The 18335-nt window shown below is 34.3% G+C and overlaps 1 long non-coding RNA gene across 1 annotated transcript in view; it reads right to left on the bottom strand.

Moving 5' to 3' along the window:
* The window catches only part of LOC147824482 (uncharacterized), a 62542-nt gene that overhangs the window by 31179 nt on the left and 13028 nt on the right, over positions 1-18335 (bottom strand). The window contains exon 3 of the long non-coding RNA XR_015442304.1: positions 606-781. This is a non-coding gene — a long non-coding RNA (uncharacterized LOC147824482). The remainder of the gene's footprint in view (positions 1-605; positions 782-18335) is intronic.

Raw genomic sequence — 18335 nt, 5'->3', positions numbered from 1 at the left:
GAATGGGTCACAGAGGAAATTAAAGAAGAAATCAGACAGTACCATCAATTAAATGACAATAGAACATATCAGAAACTATGGAACACAATGAAAGCAGTCTTACGAGGAAAATTCATAGCAGTGAATGCACATATTAGGAAAATAGAGTGAGCCCAATTAGACAACCTGATGCTGAACCTCAAGCTACTAGAAAAGAAGAGCAGGACAAACCCAAAACTCATACAAGTAAGGAAATTATAAAGATCAGAGGAGTAATCAATGCAATGGAGACTAAGAGAATGATACAAAAAATCCAAGGAAAGAGTTGGTTTTTCAAAAGAATAAACAAAATTGACAAACCTTTAGCCAACCCATCAAAAAAAGAAAGAAAGAGCCCAAATCTATGCAATTAGAAATGAAAAGGGTGAAATTAGAACAGACCCAGCAGAAATCCAGAGGATCATTAACATCTACTCTGAGAACCTATACATCAATAAGATGGAAAACACAAAAGAAATGGACAGATTTCTAGATACATACAAATTACCAAAGTTGATTGAAGAAGACTTAAAAATTCTAATAACCCAATATCCATCAAACAATTGAAAATCTAATTAAAAACTTACCTATGAATAAAAGCTCAGGTCCTGGTGGTTTCACTGATGAATTCTACAAGACAATTTTGAGAACATTTTCCACTACTGTTTAAACTCTTCAATGAAATTGAAAGAGAAGCAATTCTCCCAAATTCATTCCTAGAAGCAAGCATCCTCTTGATTTTGAAAGCAGAGAAAGATCAAACCTAAAAAGAGAACTGTAGGTCAATCTCTGTAATGAACATAGATGTAAAAACTCTCAATAAGCTACTGGCAAATAGAATGCAGAAGATCATCAAGAAGATCATATACCCTGACCGATTGGGATTCATCCCAGGCATGCAGGGATGGTTCAATATATGCAAATCAATAAACGTCATACACTATATTAACAGAGCCATGGGCAAAAACCATATGATCATCTCAATAGATGCAGAAAAAGTGTTTGACAAAATCTAACATACATTTATGATAAAAACCCTACCAAAAATCGGAATAGACGATCTGTACCTCAATCTGACAAAGGCCATCTATGTAAAATCAACAGCCAATATCATACTAAATGGTCAAAAACTGAAATCCTTCACACTAAAATCAGGAACAAGACAAAGATATCCACTATCACCACTCCTGTGCAATATAGACTTTGAAACATTAGCCACAGGAATTAGACAAGAGAAAGAAATAAAGTTAATAAAGATACTAAACAAAGAAGTTAAATTGTCTTATTTGCAGGTAACATGATACTCTATATAGAAGACCCCAAGAACTCCACCAAAAGTCTCCTAGATTTAATAACTAAATTGAGTAGAGTAGCTGTTCAACATACAAAAATCAATAGGTTTGCTGTACAGGAACAAAAGACACACTGAAAGGGGAACTAGAGAAACAACTCCTTTCACAGTAATAGACTAAAAAATGAAATACCTATGAATCAACATAATGAAAGAAATCAAAGACCTCTACTCTGAAAACTACAGCACGTTGAAAAAGGAGATAGCAGAGGATATCAAAAAATGAAAAGACATCCATCCCCTGCTCCTAAGTAGGAAGAACCAATATAATGAAAATGGCCATACTTCCAAAACTGTTTTATAGATTCAATGCAATCCCAATTGAAATTCCAGGAACATACTTCACAGACCTTGTGAAAACAATTCAAAAATTCATTTGGAATAAGAAGAGACCTGCAATACCATAAGCAATTCTAGGCAACAGAGACATGGCAGGGGGTATCACAACCCCCAACTTGAAACTATAGTACAAAGCTATTGTGATAAAAAAAAAAAAAAACAGCATGGTACTGGCAAAGAAACAGACCTGAGGACTAGTGGAACAGATTAGAAGATGGGGAAACAACTCCAGACACACTCAGCTACCTCATTTTTAACAAAGGAGCCAAACACCCTCACTGGAGGAAAAGATAGTCTCCTTAATAAATGGTACTGGAAAACTTGGTTTAGATTTGCCAAAGATTAAAACTGGACCTATGTATCTCACCATGCACTAAACTAAGATCAAACTGGATTAAAGATCTAAATATTAAAACAGAAATGCTGAGCCAGCTGGAACAGAAGCTAGGTAGAACTCTTGAAGGCATTGATTTTATAAACAAAACCTCAGTTGCACATGAACTAGCACAAACCATCCAACAAGTGGGATCTCTTCTTTTTTTTTTTTTTTGGTACCAGGGATCAAATTCGGGTCCTTGTGCTTGCAAGGCAAGAGACGGAACCACTGAGATAAATCCCCGGCCCTGGGATCTCTTCTTATTAAACAGCTTCTGCACAGCAAGACAGAGTGAAGAGATAACCCACAATGTGAGAAAAACTTTTCACCTGCTTTTTCTCAGACAAAGGTCTACCATCTAGAATATATATAAAAAATTAAAAAATCAGACCTCCCAAATTTAAAGACCCAATCCAAAAATGGACATCTGAAATGAACAGACATTCTCAGACAAAGAAGTAGAATTAGCAAGTAAATGTATGAAAAAAAGTTCATCATTAATTATTTGAGAGTTGCAAATCAAAACAATGGTAAGATTCCACCTCACCACAGAAAGAATGGCTGCTCTCAACAAATCAACCAATAACAAATGCTGACGGGGGCATGAGGAAAAACAAATTCTTCTCCACTGTTGGTGGGTGTGTAGAATGGTGGAACCACTGTGGAAATAAGTATGGAAATACTTCAAAAAACTAGGACTAGAGATCCCACATGACCCAGGTATCCCTCTGCTGGGTATCTTTCCAGAATAATGAAAGGAGTAATAACACAGTGAATTATGTGTACCCATGTTTATAGCAGAACAGTTTGTAATAGCCAAAACTTGGAAGCAACACAATTGCCCATCAACTGGAGACTGGGTAAACATGTGTTTTGTTTTCATAAAATGGAGTACTACTCAGCCATAAAGAATGAGAAAGTAGAGATATTTGTATCTAAATGAATGCACATTCAGGCCATACTCTTAAGTAAAATAAATTGGAAATACATGTGTAACTACTAAATAGTTTCTCTGGTGTGAGAAACTGAACGTGGAAAAAGGAATCAAAATATATAATAGATAATGTGAAATAGGAAGGTAAATTCCAAAGTGTAAGGGGAGGTGAGTGGGGTAGGGGAAAGGAAAGAAGGGAAAGAAAGAAATATGAGAAAAGGAGAAAGCATAAACAAAGTTGTTTCTAAACAGGGAAGGGTGGAGGGGTTGAAGGGAGGTTAGGGGAATGGGGAAAATATAAGAACCAAGATACATCATGTAAAGGTACAAATGCCCAAGGATAAATGTCATCATATTGTATATCTAAAATGTACCAATAACCTTAATGAATAAAAAAGCATATAGTAATGGCAGTCCATCATGTTTTTGGTGCTGCCCACAGTCCACAGCAGGGGATTATTCTAAGGCAAGGTCTTTGGTATCATCATAGTGTCTTACATGCCATAGAGATGATATAGTTTCATTTTTTTAACATTTGAGATAAAGACTTTGCTAATTTCATTAATATTTTTAAAGAAATAAGTATTTTTAATTTTTTAGTGTTATTAGTACATTTGCACTATATAATGTCTACATTCATCTTGGGGAGTGTCTGCGTGTATTTAATGCAGCTTGTTTCTTTTCTCAGTCCTCTCCCCCTTCCCACACACCTCCCTCCTCCTCTAAATCTCATTTCCCAATTTTTATTCTCATTTTTCTTAGCTCATGTTTATGATATATGATATTTACATTCATTGAGGTTAATAGGTTCACATCCATGAAATTATTTTAATTCTCACTTCCTCTTCCTCTCTCCCTTTCCCCTCTTCCTCAGTTTCCATCACCCCTTTTCATTTGTAAGAGATTCATTCCCTTTTCTTCTTCTACTGCTCCATTATTATACTCTTACTTTGTACTCTCTCCAACTCAAATGACAGATACTGTACGGTGTTTCAGCTTGCATGTCTAATTTATTTCACTCAAAATTATATTTTCCAGGTGCATCAATTTTCTTACAAATGTCTCAAAAGTATCTTTCTTTATAGCTGGGCAAATACTCTATTATGTACATATACATTTTCTTCATCTATTCATGTTTTGATGGGCAAACACTTTCAGGATTTAGTCATAATGAATTGTACTGCTGTAAACACTGTTGTATGCCTATCACTGTAGTATGGTGTTTTTAGCTCTTTGGAGGTGATACCTAGAAGGGGAATACCCGGGTCATGTGAAATTTCTAATTTTAGTTCATGGAAAATTCTTCATTCTAATTTCTTTAATGGCTGTACTAGTTTACATTCCCACCAACAATGTAGGAGGGTTGACGTTTTATGTTAATTCGTAGATAAGTTTACAGTAGCAAAATAAATTTAGTCTCTTGCCATGAATGTTATTAGCTGAGAATAAAATAGGCAATGTTCCACTTTCTTGATTTAGCTGACAAACTAGATCACTCAAAGTGTGTGTTCCATCACAGCATTATAATGCAAAAAGTTCTAGTTTTGTATTCAGTAATATAGCATTTAAATGTCAACTCTAGATCATGTTAGAAAGGTATACTTACCTCTCAAACATAATCATTATTTCAATAAACAACATATATTCATATGTATTTCTTCTACATACTTGTATTTGCATAACTGTTCCATGCTTTTTGTTAAAAAATGCTTAATATTTATTACTTTATTTTGCTTTTATTTTTATTATGTTTTTCTTATCCCAGTGATTGTTTCCAAGCTTCTTCTTGATTTTCACAAGTTAAATAATATGCTACATTGCTAATTTTTATAAATGACTACTATTCGTTTTACTACTTATTATTTTTATGATTTAGTTGGTATTTTCTTTCATGAAAGGAGGGGTGCATTATTATTTAAAATTACTTTTGCACTTCTGCAAATAGTTCAATAATTGTACTTTAAAAGATTGACTATTTGTACTATGAAAACTTATGATGACAATTGTACCAAAAAATGAACAGAAAAGTTAGATTTACCTTTTCCTTGGATGACCTATTTTACACCGAAGCAACTCTATATTTCTTTGTTTACATGACAAATGAGAATAATTGATTTAGTTTCTTATCACTTCAGTGCTTTTAATAATATGCTACAACTATTGACGGATTTCTTATAAGTTGTACAGATGTTAACAATCAGTTTTATAATCATAAAGTTATTGAAGTTTACCATGAATTGCCATTTCAGCCATAACATTATTTTTATTATTTCATACAATTATTTTGTCCACTCAATGAGTTTTTTCTTTTTCCTGATTATCGTGAAAATAGATTTAGTTTTCAGCTTTCAAATACATCGCAAAAATCATTGCATATGGGATTATTTAGAATGCTTATGAAAAAGTGTCAAAAACTGATGATTGATTTTATTAATTGTTAATATAATTCAATTTAATTCATATCCATGGCATTAAGCCTTGTATTTGGAAAAAAGGGCTATTAGTTATAGGGGATTGTAAACTAGAAAAATCATGTTAAACTTTTTGCTTTGTTTAAATACTTATTTTTTGATTCATTTTGTTTCTTGAAATTTCTAATAGGAGGGCAGGGATTTAGCTCAGTGGTTCTGCCGCCTGCCTCACAAGTGCAAGGTCCCGAGTTCGATCCCCAGTGCCAAAGAAAAAAAAAAGAAAGAAATTTCTAATTTGAAATTTATTATGTTAAATGTTTTAATATATTATTAAGAAATCATTTCTCTTATTTGTCTATACGTGGATATGAAATTTGGGAAATAATTTAAGCATTTTATTTCAAAACTCATTTACATTTTACTATTCTTGCCACATGTACTTACTAACAAACCCTCCGTCCTCTACTTTTTCTAAATAAGGAATTGGTATCCAAAATTATTCTCACATATTTCTTGGACCACACCATATCTGAAATAATTGTTACTGCAAATAGTGTTTATACTACTGGTTATTTTTTACTTGCCTTCTAAAGGCATTCTTTGGCACATATCAGCAGTATTAACTGTGCTTTTGGAAATGCAACCTCCCACATTTATTCTCCATGATCTCAAGAAATGTAGAGACAGAAGAATTCATTTTTTTAATGTTTTGTTTTTAATGTAATGGTGCTAATAATATACCCTCTGATAAAAAAAGATTTGATTTTCAACAACATTATTGATTAATACTATGCTTTTATATTCCAGAAGAATATAATAGTATATTTAATAATATTCTTTTTTGTGGGAGAGGTGCATTAATTATCTGTTACTAAAACAAAATATAAACATGAAGAAAACTTAAAGGTGGACAGGTTTATTTGATTTCTATTTGAGATGATTAATTCCACAGTCAGCTGGCTTCAAGCCAGAAACTGCATGGCAGAAAGGCGGGACAAAAGCAAGCTGTACACACTATGGCATCCAGGAACCAATGACAGAAAGACAGATCAGGGACAAAGATACACACTTTCAGGTCAAACCCCTAGTGAACTGCCTCTTCTACCCAGGACCCACTTCCTAACCATACATTCAGCTATTAACTCATTAGTATATAAACTCACTAATAATTACAGCACTCCAATGGTCCCCTTCCAATTGCCCCAATTCCAAACATACACAATTTGGGGGGGATATTTTAGATTTAGATCATTACATTCCACCCTTAGCCCCCATCTCTTTAAATCTTAAGAGTTCCAGCATTGCTGAAAAGTCCTGAGATTTAAGGGAAAACTCTTACCTTTGAACCCCTGTAAAAATATAAAAAAGATAAATACTTCCAACATGTAATGGTTCACAGTTAACATTACTATTCCCAAATGGAGAAATAGAGGAACAAAAAAGGAATTGGACCAAAGGAAGATTAAAACTCACCCAGGGAAACATTGATTCTCTATTCTTGACAACTCCAACTTTCTAGTATCTCCATTGCACTTTCAATTTCACCTTCAAAACTTCATACATTCCCTTCTCAGGGGGACATTATCTAGCTTCACAGGCCTTTTATTGAAATCTAGGTGAAAGCCTACATGACTCCACAACTCTTGCATTTTGCATGCCAGCACAATGTAGATGGTGTTAAGATCTGCTATCAATTTGAGCAGTAACTGAGCCCCACTGGTCTATGGCTGCAATGTTCTCTGAGTGAATGGATGGATAAACTCAGAGAAACGTTTCCCTAGGAAGCCTTGATAAGCGGAGAACCCCAAAGCTCCATTCTGAAGGAAAATATTTCAAAGGAATATAGCCTTTTTCATCCTAGAGTGAGATTAGTGGGTGCTTGTCATTTCTTTAGATGCCTTCAAGGGATCTTTCCTCTTGTTCTGATAAAAAGCACTTGGATTCTTTTCAATGGCACTGATACATCTTTTTGGCTCTATGTTTACACATTTTATTTCTGTCCAGACTACAAAATCTTCACATTATTCAGCTCTGCTTTTTGTTTATATCACTGTTGCTCTGTCTAAAGCATCCAGCTGTCCCCATACCATACCTTTAATATTGGGATACTTTGTATTTATTCTACCAGATCAGTTAGTCCACTGAATTTAGACATAGACTCACACAATGACATAGGACATGGAAAAATATAGACAATTTTTTGCTATGATTTAGGGCACGTGATTTAAAGTCCATTTCCCAGTAAAGCCCTCATTCCCAACTAAAAACTCATGAGTTTGACTTTCAGTGTTTGCTTTCTTATTAGAATTTTGGTCATTTGAATTCTCATCACTATTTGCCACCAAACTGTCCTGGCAGCCTTGTAAGGATTTTTGTGAGGGTTTTTTCTCCTTGTTTCTGCAGGCTTAAATGATACAAAAACCTTCCCATTCTTGAAAAGCCATAAATATTCCAGCATTCCTGTGAGTTCCCTTGACAATAACTAGATATCTATTAACAGACCTCTTACTAAATTTTACTTAAATTTCCAGCCAAATGCATATTATAAACTTTGACAGCAATCTGCCCTAATACATGTTATCTTATTCTTCCTATCACCTGCTATCAGGAAAAAAATTATCTCTGCCATATGTTTTTGGTTGGAGATCTTAGATGTAAAGGGTTCCATTATATTTCAAATAATTTGCTTATAATCAAAACATGTTTTACAATTCCAAATTATTATTTCTAAGGAAGATAATAGATCTTTCCATGTCACTTGACATTAGGGTAACATTTAGGAACATTACCAAACTATTAAAATGCTTTTGGTTTAATTAACTTGGTAAATTATCTTGTCCTAAAAGTTCTTGAAAATATAGGTAGTTAAAAATCTCAAACCCAGTAGGATCACTCTTATTCTAAATAGTGGTCTGAATTTATAGGTGTTGGGCATTAAAATAGAATAAAATGAAAAGGAATTTTATAAAGTTAGATACATACATTCTGTTATTTGTGTACTTAAAACTTATATATCATTCAGTTCAATGTCTTTAGTTGAATAGTTATATCAGAATTCTTTAAAATGTAGACCAGATTTTTATTAGAATGATAGTAGAGTTTTGCAAAATTAAAGGACAAATTGGTTCTTTTCATTCATAATATGAAAAATCTATCAAAGCTTCTAAGAGGTACTTCTTCCTCTCCTCCCTCAATGTTATATCATTGTCAGATTTTTCTCTCATTCTACAGCAGCTAAAGAAGAGATTACTATTTTTAAAATTGGATTGTCATCAGTAGTAGAATTAATCTTAATCTCAGCTTTTTTAAAGCATACCCTTCGAATTCTGCATTTTTGAAATTTTTATATGAAATATTAAATTATTCTTTTACTTTAAAAATTTTGATATAGTCCACAAAAAATCTGTTTTTAACCATTTACAAATGTCCATTGCTAAACATATTTCTAAATATATTCACTCTTATGGTTTTGACTTATCATGTCTTCCAAAAACTTTATGTGTTCAGAGGTGGGGCTTTTGAAAGCTGATTAGATTATGGGGCACTACATTCATCATAGATTAGGTCACCGATAAGTTCACCATTGAGTATGCTAACAGTAAGAGGGGGTCAGTTAGGAATTGACCTGGAAGAATATTTTCTTGTGCTTGGTCTCTCTCTCTCTCTCTCTCTCTCTCTCTTTCTCTCTCTCTCTTTCTCTCTCTCCTTTCTCTTCCTAGCTGCCATGAGATTAACAGCTTTCTTCCACCATACCTTTCTGCTGTGCTATTTCTGCCTTCCGCTCAATCAACCAATGACTGGACCTTCTAACACTATGATCCAAAACATACCTATCTCTTCTAAGGTGTGTGTCTGGTATTTTGTCCCAGTGATGGGAAAGTGACTAATATATCCATGTTGTGATATAATTTACCCCATAACCTCTCCAGCTTTCAATAATTATAAGCAAACAAAATTAAAACTATATACTCTTGCAGCACTTTCCTTTTTTCCATCTATCAATGCAAAAAGCACAATGCTACATTCTTTGTCTATCTGTTTGTCTACTATAAACAGAATACAGCATTATTTATAGTATCCAAGATTGGATACCAACCAAAGATCCATTTCTGATGAACGGATAAAAAATTCTGGTATCCCTGTGTGTATATGTGCGTACATATGTATCTAGTCACTCAATGCAATGGAATATTGCTTACCCTTCAAAAAGGAAATCCTTTCACATGTTACATGTAGATAAATGAGGATATTAAGCTAAAGATAAATAGGTCTGTCATAAAAAGACAAATTTTTATCATCCCACTTACAAGAGATGTTCATTTAATTTATATTACTTTCTAAGTAAACACACTTCAATAATACATTTATTAGACTTCTCCAGAGAAACTGAGCCAATAGGACATGTGTATAAATGTAAGAAATGAGATTTATAAGAGAATTTGCTCACTCATTATGGCAGGTAAGAAGTCACTTGACAAGTAGTCTGTAGTCTTGAGAACCCTAGAATATTAGTAGCATGGCTCTTCCCAGTTATAAGGATTTAGATCCAGGGAAGCAAATGGAAAAATCTCTCAATGCAGTGTCCAAAACCCGGAAACCAGAGGTGTCAATGTGTTTTGTAAATCCTAGAATCCACAGGCCAGATAGCTTGGAGTTTAGACATTACAGGAAATGAGCATTTTGGATTTCAACAGATGTTAAATCACCTTCTGTATTTGTTTACTTCCAGCCTCCTGCTGATTGGATGGCTCTCTCCACGATGAAGAATGGTCTTCCACCTTAGTCCACTAGATTCACATTTACCTTCACAGAGACACCTAAAATTATGCTTTATCAGGTTTCTGTGTATTCCTTAATCCAATCAAGCTAACACCCAAAATTAACCATTATATACTTATTATTTACGATTTTGGTATAAATCAAGAATTTAGAACTTATCAATAGATATTTCCCACAGATATAGGGAATGACAAAATCTTGGGGCTTGAATTAATACGAACACTGTCTAAATCATTGAAGTAAAGAATAATAATTCACCTTCTAATAAAATAAAAAAATTAAAATTTGGTATCCATTTGCTTTCAATTAATCTATGATAAACATTTTGCCTATGAAACTTGAGGTAATGCATACAATATCCATTTTACATGGATAGTAGCATTTTTTTCAAGATTAAAAATTAGCATTCAGAGAGATGCCCAAATAATGATTTTTCTTTCAATGAGAAGTTTATTGTTGTTCAGCCATATGAAAAAAAATTCTTAATATATTTTCCTTGCAGTATTATTATCAAAATGATAATAATAAATGAATAAACAAATGATACTCTTATGGCTTCTTTCTAGATGTCACCTCAAAGCCTTATGCAGTCATCGGAGGGGCTTTTTTCAGAGGTGGCTGAATCTAGAGTGTGTGATGCTGGGATTAAGGGTGTGAGATTACTAGATCACTGAGCAGTTTGGCATTGCCCTAATCCCTGTAGCCTGAATATAATATAAGGGACAGAAAAAGGCTTGTCTTTGCTCTTGCTCCCCTGTTGCTTTCGTTACTGTGTGGGCATCGTAAACTAAGATATGCCGCTCTGCCTTGGAGCTAGCTGATTACGGACTGAAACATCTACAAACGGGGAGGTAAAAGAACCCTTTCCCCTTTAAATTTGGGTGTTGGGTATTTTTTCTCAACAATGAGAGAAAAGTAAGACAGAGACCTATGAAACTGGCACCTCCACTTTGACCCTTTGTAGCAGCTATTATGAAGAAATCCCCCAAAATGTAGATACTTAAGATTTTCTTACATTCTTAAAATTGTCAATTCAAAATCTCCATTCAAATTTACTTCTTAACACAAATGCTACAAAGAATCCATCAGGATTATACTCACATAACAGCACCACTTCATACTCTAAGACTCAAAACTGTAAACTTAAGGTAAACAAACAGAGCAATATTTAAAGTTGTTGCTTTCACCAATATGCCTGGCCATTCCATTGTTTGATCACCTTGGAACTATTGTACCTCATCTTTTGAGCTTCTATTTCTCCAAAATGCTTGAAGATATGAACATTGTACAGACCAACTGGATCCCTTCATACTCGAAGAATGCCCAGATTAAACTGTTCGTAAAAGACTGACTTTAGGATTGAAGAAAAAGCTAAGATGAGACGTTTTATATGAAATAATTTTCCAGTTAGCACCTTCTTGTATTTTCTGGGAGAGAGGGGAAGAGAAGGGGAGCGGGGGGGGGGGGATAGCTTCCAACTGGCCAGAACAATTCCCAGTGAAGAAGACATGGGTAAGCCCCTACCAGTTTACAATAAATAACTTTTTAATGTTAAAATCTCCATAGAGAAATGAGCTAAAGCCTTATTTTCACAATTTTGAATCCATGTGGCAGCCTGTTGTCCAACTATGCATGAGGGGATTTATTCCTTGCTGTACATATGAAGAAAAAATTTGCCTTTTAAATATTCACTTTCTACTCCAATAAATTTACCTATCTGCATACTTAACTTAGGGCCCTTACAGCTCTATAAATGACTCCCCATGGCTCTTTTTTACTGCAAATCAAAACAAAGCAAAAACAAAAACTAAGAAACAACCAAAACTTTGCCCTGTGACCCTTCTGATTAATCTGTGTCAATTCATTGCTCATTAAGAGGTGGACATAAATCATATATGTAAAACAGATAAAAATATCATAAGCATTGAATGTTTTTATTTGTAACAATATTATCAGTGTCTCTGTCCTAAATGCATTCCTAAAATAATTTCTAGAGAAATCATTCACAGTTTGGCTCTATTACCACTCGAACCTGACTCTACCTCTGCCACCTTTACCAAAGATGAGCCCCTCTCATTTCTTATATATTCTATCCGCACTCACAAACTCATGGATAAAAATTCCAGTTAATTAAACTGTACCTATTCTGACAATAATTTAATTTTAGATAGGTCACTGAAAAAAGATAACATGTTCCTAATTGCTATTAATTTTGGAATTAAGCTGAAAAATACAACTGACAGGAATATATAATTGTTTCATTCAATAGAAATAATTCTATTTTTGTACTTTGGTGAGAATAAACAAATAAAGCCTCTCAGTAGTCTCAGAAAATAGACCCTGTTGAAAAATATATTTTCCTTAAGGAATTTTTTTAATGATTAGATAAAGTAAAATATTTTATTTCTAAATTACTTAAGTTAGAATAATCTATAGAACTTGTGGCTAGGTAGAATTCTTGATTCAATTAGAGCATCACTTCCAAATTTTAATTATTGTTCCATTAATTTCAGCACAGGATCCAGAAGGCTTGTTATAATGCTAATTTTGGTTCAGCACCAACTTTAATGACAAAAACAAAGAATTTTATTTTTGTAGGATTTTATGAAAATATATATTGCATATTTAATGTAGTTTTTCCACATTTTTCTAGCTGAAGATCATTTTCCCTGGTGCAAAAGGAGCATAAGCCTAGTAAGTTGTGCAAAATTTCTTTCCCTTTCACAGTTTCTGAAAATAGTTGCACTCAGTTTAAAAAGTTTAAAATCAATATTACAATTATTTATACATGTATTCCTATCAAAATTATTAATAAGAACTGTTCATTTTACTGATTCAATTATTAAGACTGATAGCTATTGCGCAACATTCATTGTACCTTCCTTTTAGATTTTTATAAATCTAGGGTTTCAGGTGACCATAAGAGCACTCAGAACAACAAAAACAAAAAAAGAGCACCCAGAATAAATATTACCTGTCCTAACTTGAATCCATGTGGTCAAATATCCTGTTTTCACTGAAAAGACACGTTGAAGTATCTTATATCAGCTTCCTAGAATTTTCTTAAGATATAATATGCATGAGGCTTTTTCCCTTTTCTTTATTCTTACAGAAACACAGAACATGTTCTGATAGGTAGAGCCACAATTGTTTAAATTATATAGCAATGACCAAGGATTTAGTGCACTAGTGCCATGCCTGCCTTGTAAGCACAAGGTCCTGAGTTCGATCCCTGGTACAAAGAAAATTATATAGCAAAGACAACCTAGAAAGTGCCAAAACCAGGAAAAACTGTGAACCAGAGCTGAAATAACTGCTCTAGAGATGCTTTCTGTATTCTTCTCAATCAAAGATTATTTGCAAGTCAATTTTAAATACTGGTATCTATGAGTCATGGACAAATTTAATGTCAAATGACTGAGTTGCTTAAAGGACTCTGGTCTCAGCTAATATTTTAGAAATGGGCCTGAACACAAAGTAGGTTTAGAAATGTTTAAATCACTGGAAAATATCAGGAATTTATTTATGACATGTTGGGAGCAATGCTACATAATTCTAGGGATAAATCATTTGGTTAGCCTAGTTCTCTTGCCTACAGCCCGGCTACAGAATAACTCCAGTTTGGCCTCCGGTCACAACTGAGACTTCAGTGATCCAGTGATGCTGTGATTCTCCAGGACAAGAAACATCCTGGGAGAACAAACATCTGCTCAGTTCCTCATTGTTCTTGGACTGATTAACATCTTATTTGCCGGAGATGTACTGAACTCTCTGCAAGCCTTCCGTTACACCTTGTTTATCCCAATGTGAACTATTGAACTCTCTGCAAGTCATCTGTTACATTTGTTTCTCCCGATGTACTGAATAAAAGGTGTGGTAAGCTGGGGGCTTTTGTCTTTGCTGCCCAGAGCAGCACTGATCAGACCCAAAGCTCAGCTTCTTCTCGGTCTCATTTTTCTACCTTTCCTGTAATTCGCCATGTGCTGCCGTGGCTCGCAGGAGACCAGGACTAACTGCAGAGGTTCTGGTAACGTCCCCTTCCCCTGTCCCCTACAATGACAAATAATCTCACTAGATCTCTTTTCAAACTCTGAGAATGCATTCAAGACTACAGAGGGAAGCTGGACTGAGCTAAGTTGTATTTATTAATAAATAAATCTAAATAGAGAACTGGTAAGAAAATAATCAGAATACATTTTTCAGGTACTATTTCCCCTGCTCAAACATAGAACAAATACTTGGCTTTCTCAATAGAACATGTGTGCAATAATCAAGCTTATGAAGAGATTTGTGTATATTTCAAAACTTCTGTTAAAATGCACTGATAGATGCACACATTGATATACCTGCATTGTTGAATCTTATGTAAAGTGAAAATCATTCAGTACTGGATTTTTTTTCATCCACAATAAGATTATCTTTAGTTACATTTGGACAAAGAATGCTAGTTTGTGGCCTTAGTGAACTGGCCATATTACAGGTGGAGTTCACCCTGCCAATAGTCCTTCTCCAGTAAAATGTTCCTTTCTCCATAAGCCAAGGTCCCAAGAAACAGCACAGGACTGGTTCCAGCTGGACAAAAATGAAAAATTGAACAATGAGGACTAGAAAAATCACAAGGTGGCTAGAATAAATTGGTCCATATCCCAGGGATGATGGTAATTAGTTCAGATGATAAAATCAACTCCCACTTTAATTAGAAAAGAAGATAGATTGCCTTTTGAAATAAGCACACGAGATAGCACCTTTTCTAGAGGAAAACAAAGATACTGAGAAGGAAAGAAAAATCAAGTACATCAAAATCAACTACACTCAGTGTAGTTCATAAAACACATTCCATTCTCAGAACATATGCTATAGGTTTATATCAATTAAGCCTTCCCTAAAACACTCACCTTTTTTTTCTTACAATTAGATGAAACTCACAAAAACAAAAACAAAACAAAACAACAAATATACTGCCTCACATAGAAAGGCTTCACAGATCAGTTACTATAGAAAATATATGGCACCAGGTATAGCTTCCAGGCTAGGCATGACTCAGTGAATAAGTCCTTAGCTTCATCCTTGGATAGGCATTGTAGTTTACAATAATGGAAGTGTTAAATAAGCAGGTGTATTTATATTACCTCATTCTAGAAAGTCTGTCTATTGACAGTGAGAAGGGGAGGACTTTGTCACATTCATAAGCACTAAATAAATTGGAAGTAAAAACATCACGTTTCATGGATTTTTCTTAAAGAAAAAAGCAATTGATAGAGAAATGAGGAAATGCCCCTTTTCTGGTTTTATTTCTCATACTAGGGATTGAGCCCCAGATGGGACCAGCAATTCAAGCCAGCAGGAACATGTTAAACAGATTGCCTGCCTAGAAAGTTAGAGAAAAATGGAGAATAACTACATGAGCTTGGCAGTGTTCTCTTCTCTGACCTCATCTAGTCACAGGTGAGTCTTACCAGTGTCCAGGAGTTAACTGTGGTCACCGTTCTTGCCACTCCCTACACTCATGACACCCTATTCTCTAAGAGACACCATGAACAGAAAGTTAATCCAGAAAAAATTATTTCAGAGAACTGTATGTGACATCTCCCAGAGCTTGGTGATAACACTTACCAAACAAATCTTGACAAACACAAAAATCAACTTTTTACAGTTAAGGGGTATTTGCCAAGTCTTCCATTAAGATTCTTCAACAACTTCAAGGTGATCTTTACAAATAATAAATAAGCCCATTGTTCTCTCATCTTCTATAAAGGCACATATGAATGGGGTCATGTTTATTTGTCCCAAGATATTTAACATAGACATAGAATCTGTGCAGCAATTTCTTTTGGTAATATTACTTCTGGTTTCTTGTGTCAAATGTTTTCAATTCATTCCTCTGTCTCTGGATATCGTCAGTATATGGATGGAGGAACTGAATTAATTAAGATAGTCAAACATTTTGCTTAGATGTATTGGTGTCAGGCAAACAATTTTTTTTTTCTTTTTTGGTACCAAGGATCAAACTCAGGACCTTGTGCTTGCGAAGCAGGGGGCGGAACCACTGAGCTAAATCCCTGGCCCTTAGGCAAACAATTTTGATTGTCCTTGGTAAGACAATACAGGTAAAATTTTACAGGTGGCTTACATATCTTCTTCTGAATCACCACTTAGTGAATTACCACTCCGTTTCTATAAGTGTTTGTGATTGCTTTTGGAACACTGAGGAACATCTTGGAATTTCATGTTGACTCAATAAAGTGTTTCCAACGTTAGAGGCAAACTGGAAATCTTGTTAGAAATATTGTGGAGAAACCTAGTGTTCATAACAATGCCATCCTCCATTTGGAATCGTTCCTTCAGGTCCTCCCATGTTTCAGCTCTGTCTCCCTGAAAAGTCCACATCGTATTCTAGCCCAGTGGTTGCCTCATACTCCCCACCAAGCTCTTCTGTGTCCAGCTGGAGTCAACTTAGAAAGCCTTTTCTTTCCCAGGCTCAGCAACATAGGTACAAGTATCATACCTCATGCCACAGCCTGGACATCCCTCATCATTTGTAACCATTTGTAAAAATCACTTAGCATAATCAGATTATAAAAACACTCAAAATTAACTGCACTAGAAAAATTACATAATAATCTCAATGACCACAATTCACGACAATAGCCTGAGGTTATCGACGCAAATACATGTCCTGCTTGTTCCTGTTTTCAGATTTTAGGTAGTGAGGTGGGCAGCATACACAAGTGAAAACTCTTAGAGAATGATTATTTGCTCCTTTTTCTCTCTATAGTCCCTTTACTGATGTAGCCTGTTTCATGGACTTTCGGCTTACTCTCAAATTCTAGTATGTTACTAATTGACTTACACAAGAGATTTTGAAATTGAATTTTGGAATAGTTCCATAAGAAATAATGAATTTGTACTTGGTCTTATTTTGGAAGTTTCCTCTTTTCATTGAATCATCTGCAGAAATTCATGAAGTGATGAAAAGTGATTGGTAGTAATCTCTGGTTTCTTGGATTTATTAATATTAAGTACAACTAAAGCCCTTGTACAATTTATAATAACACTGCATACTCTTGAGAAGCTGTGTAGAAAACAATCAGAGGACATGTGAAGGAGAGTGGGATTTTTTGAGATGTACATAGTTTTTGACCAGGAAGATATTTGCAGTACTTAAAACTGATAGAGGAAGTGCCTCGTTTTGACTTAAATACTCCTTTCCCTTTTTGGGACAATTTTCTCTGACACTTTGAATTTCTTGGATGAGCAAACTTCTCAAGAATTACATTTGCAAGATTAAGGAAAATCTTTACTCATTTTTTTCTTTTTTTTTTGTTTTGCTCTTAAGGGTGGAAAAAGAGCAGTAAGAATGATAACAGTTTAAGAAGAATTGGCCATTTACTTGGTTAATGACTGGATGATAAAAACCTCAATATCTGTTTATCTTGCTTTGAACAAATTTTTTTCTTATTTTACTCCTTAATCTGACTTTCCTATGATGATGAAATCTCAGCTTTTGCAGATAGGTCAGAGAAAGAAGGAAAATATGTTATTAGTGCATATTTACAATTAACTTGCACTTGTGAAGGTTAATTAACATTCTGGGAATTAAAAGCTGATGAGAGGCAAGATTTTACCAAGAAGCATATGGCAAAAAGCACATGGCAACCACTGGATGTCAAAAGACTGTCTCGGGAATTACTGTAAGAAGCACTGTAGGGGCAAGAAAAGTTTCAGTGTGTTCCCAAACATGCATTTAGTGAAGAGCATGCCGTTCTGGGGATGATTTCTCAACTTTGATGTCACTGACATTTTGGGTAAAGTATTTTTTGGAGCAGTGTTACATATATTGCAAGATTCTTACTTACATTTTTTATTTCTGTTCAAAAATATAATATCCATCACCCTTTCCTTGTGGTACCGAAAGCAAAAAAATTAAACAGTCATATTTACTTTTGTTGACAAAATCTCCCCAGTTGATAAATATAACCATATATATATATATATATATATATATATACAATTTACATATTCTAGTATAATAATATAACATAATATGATTTATAAAGTGAAATATATATTCTTTTTATGATTAGTCCATAGTGCATGTTTGGAGTACATGGTGCTTACATTCATTTT

This window comes from Heterocephalus glaber, unplaced genomic scaffold, assembly GCF_053883595.1.
Source record: "Heterocephalus glaber isolate CG9 unplaced genomic scaffold, H.glaber_assembly_v1.0 deba00001538, whole genome shotgun sequence".
Lineage (NCBI taxonomy): Eukaryota > Metazoa > Chordata > Mammalia > Rodentia > Bathyergidae > Heterocephalus > Heterocephalus glaber.
This window is presented reverse-complemented; position numbering and strand designations above follow the sequence as displayed.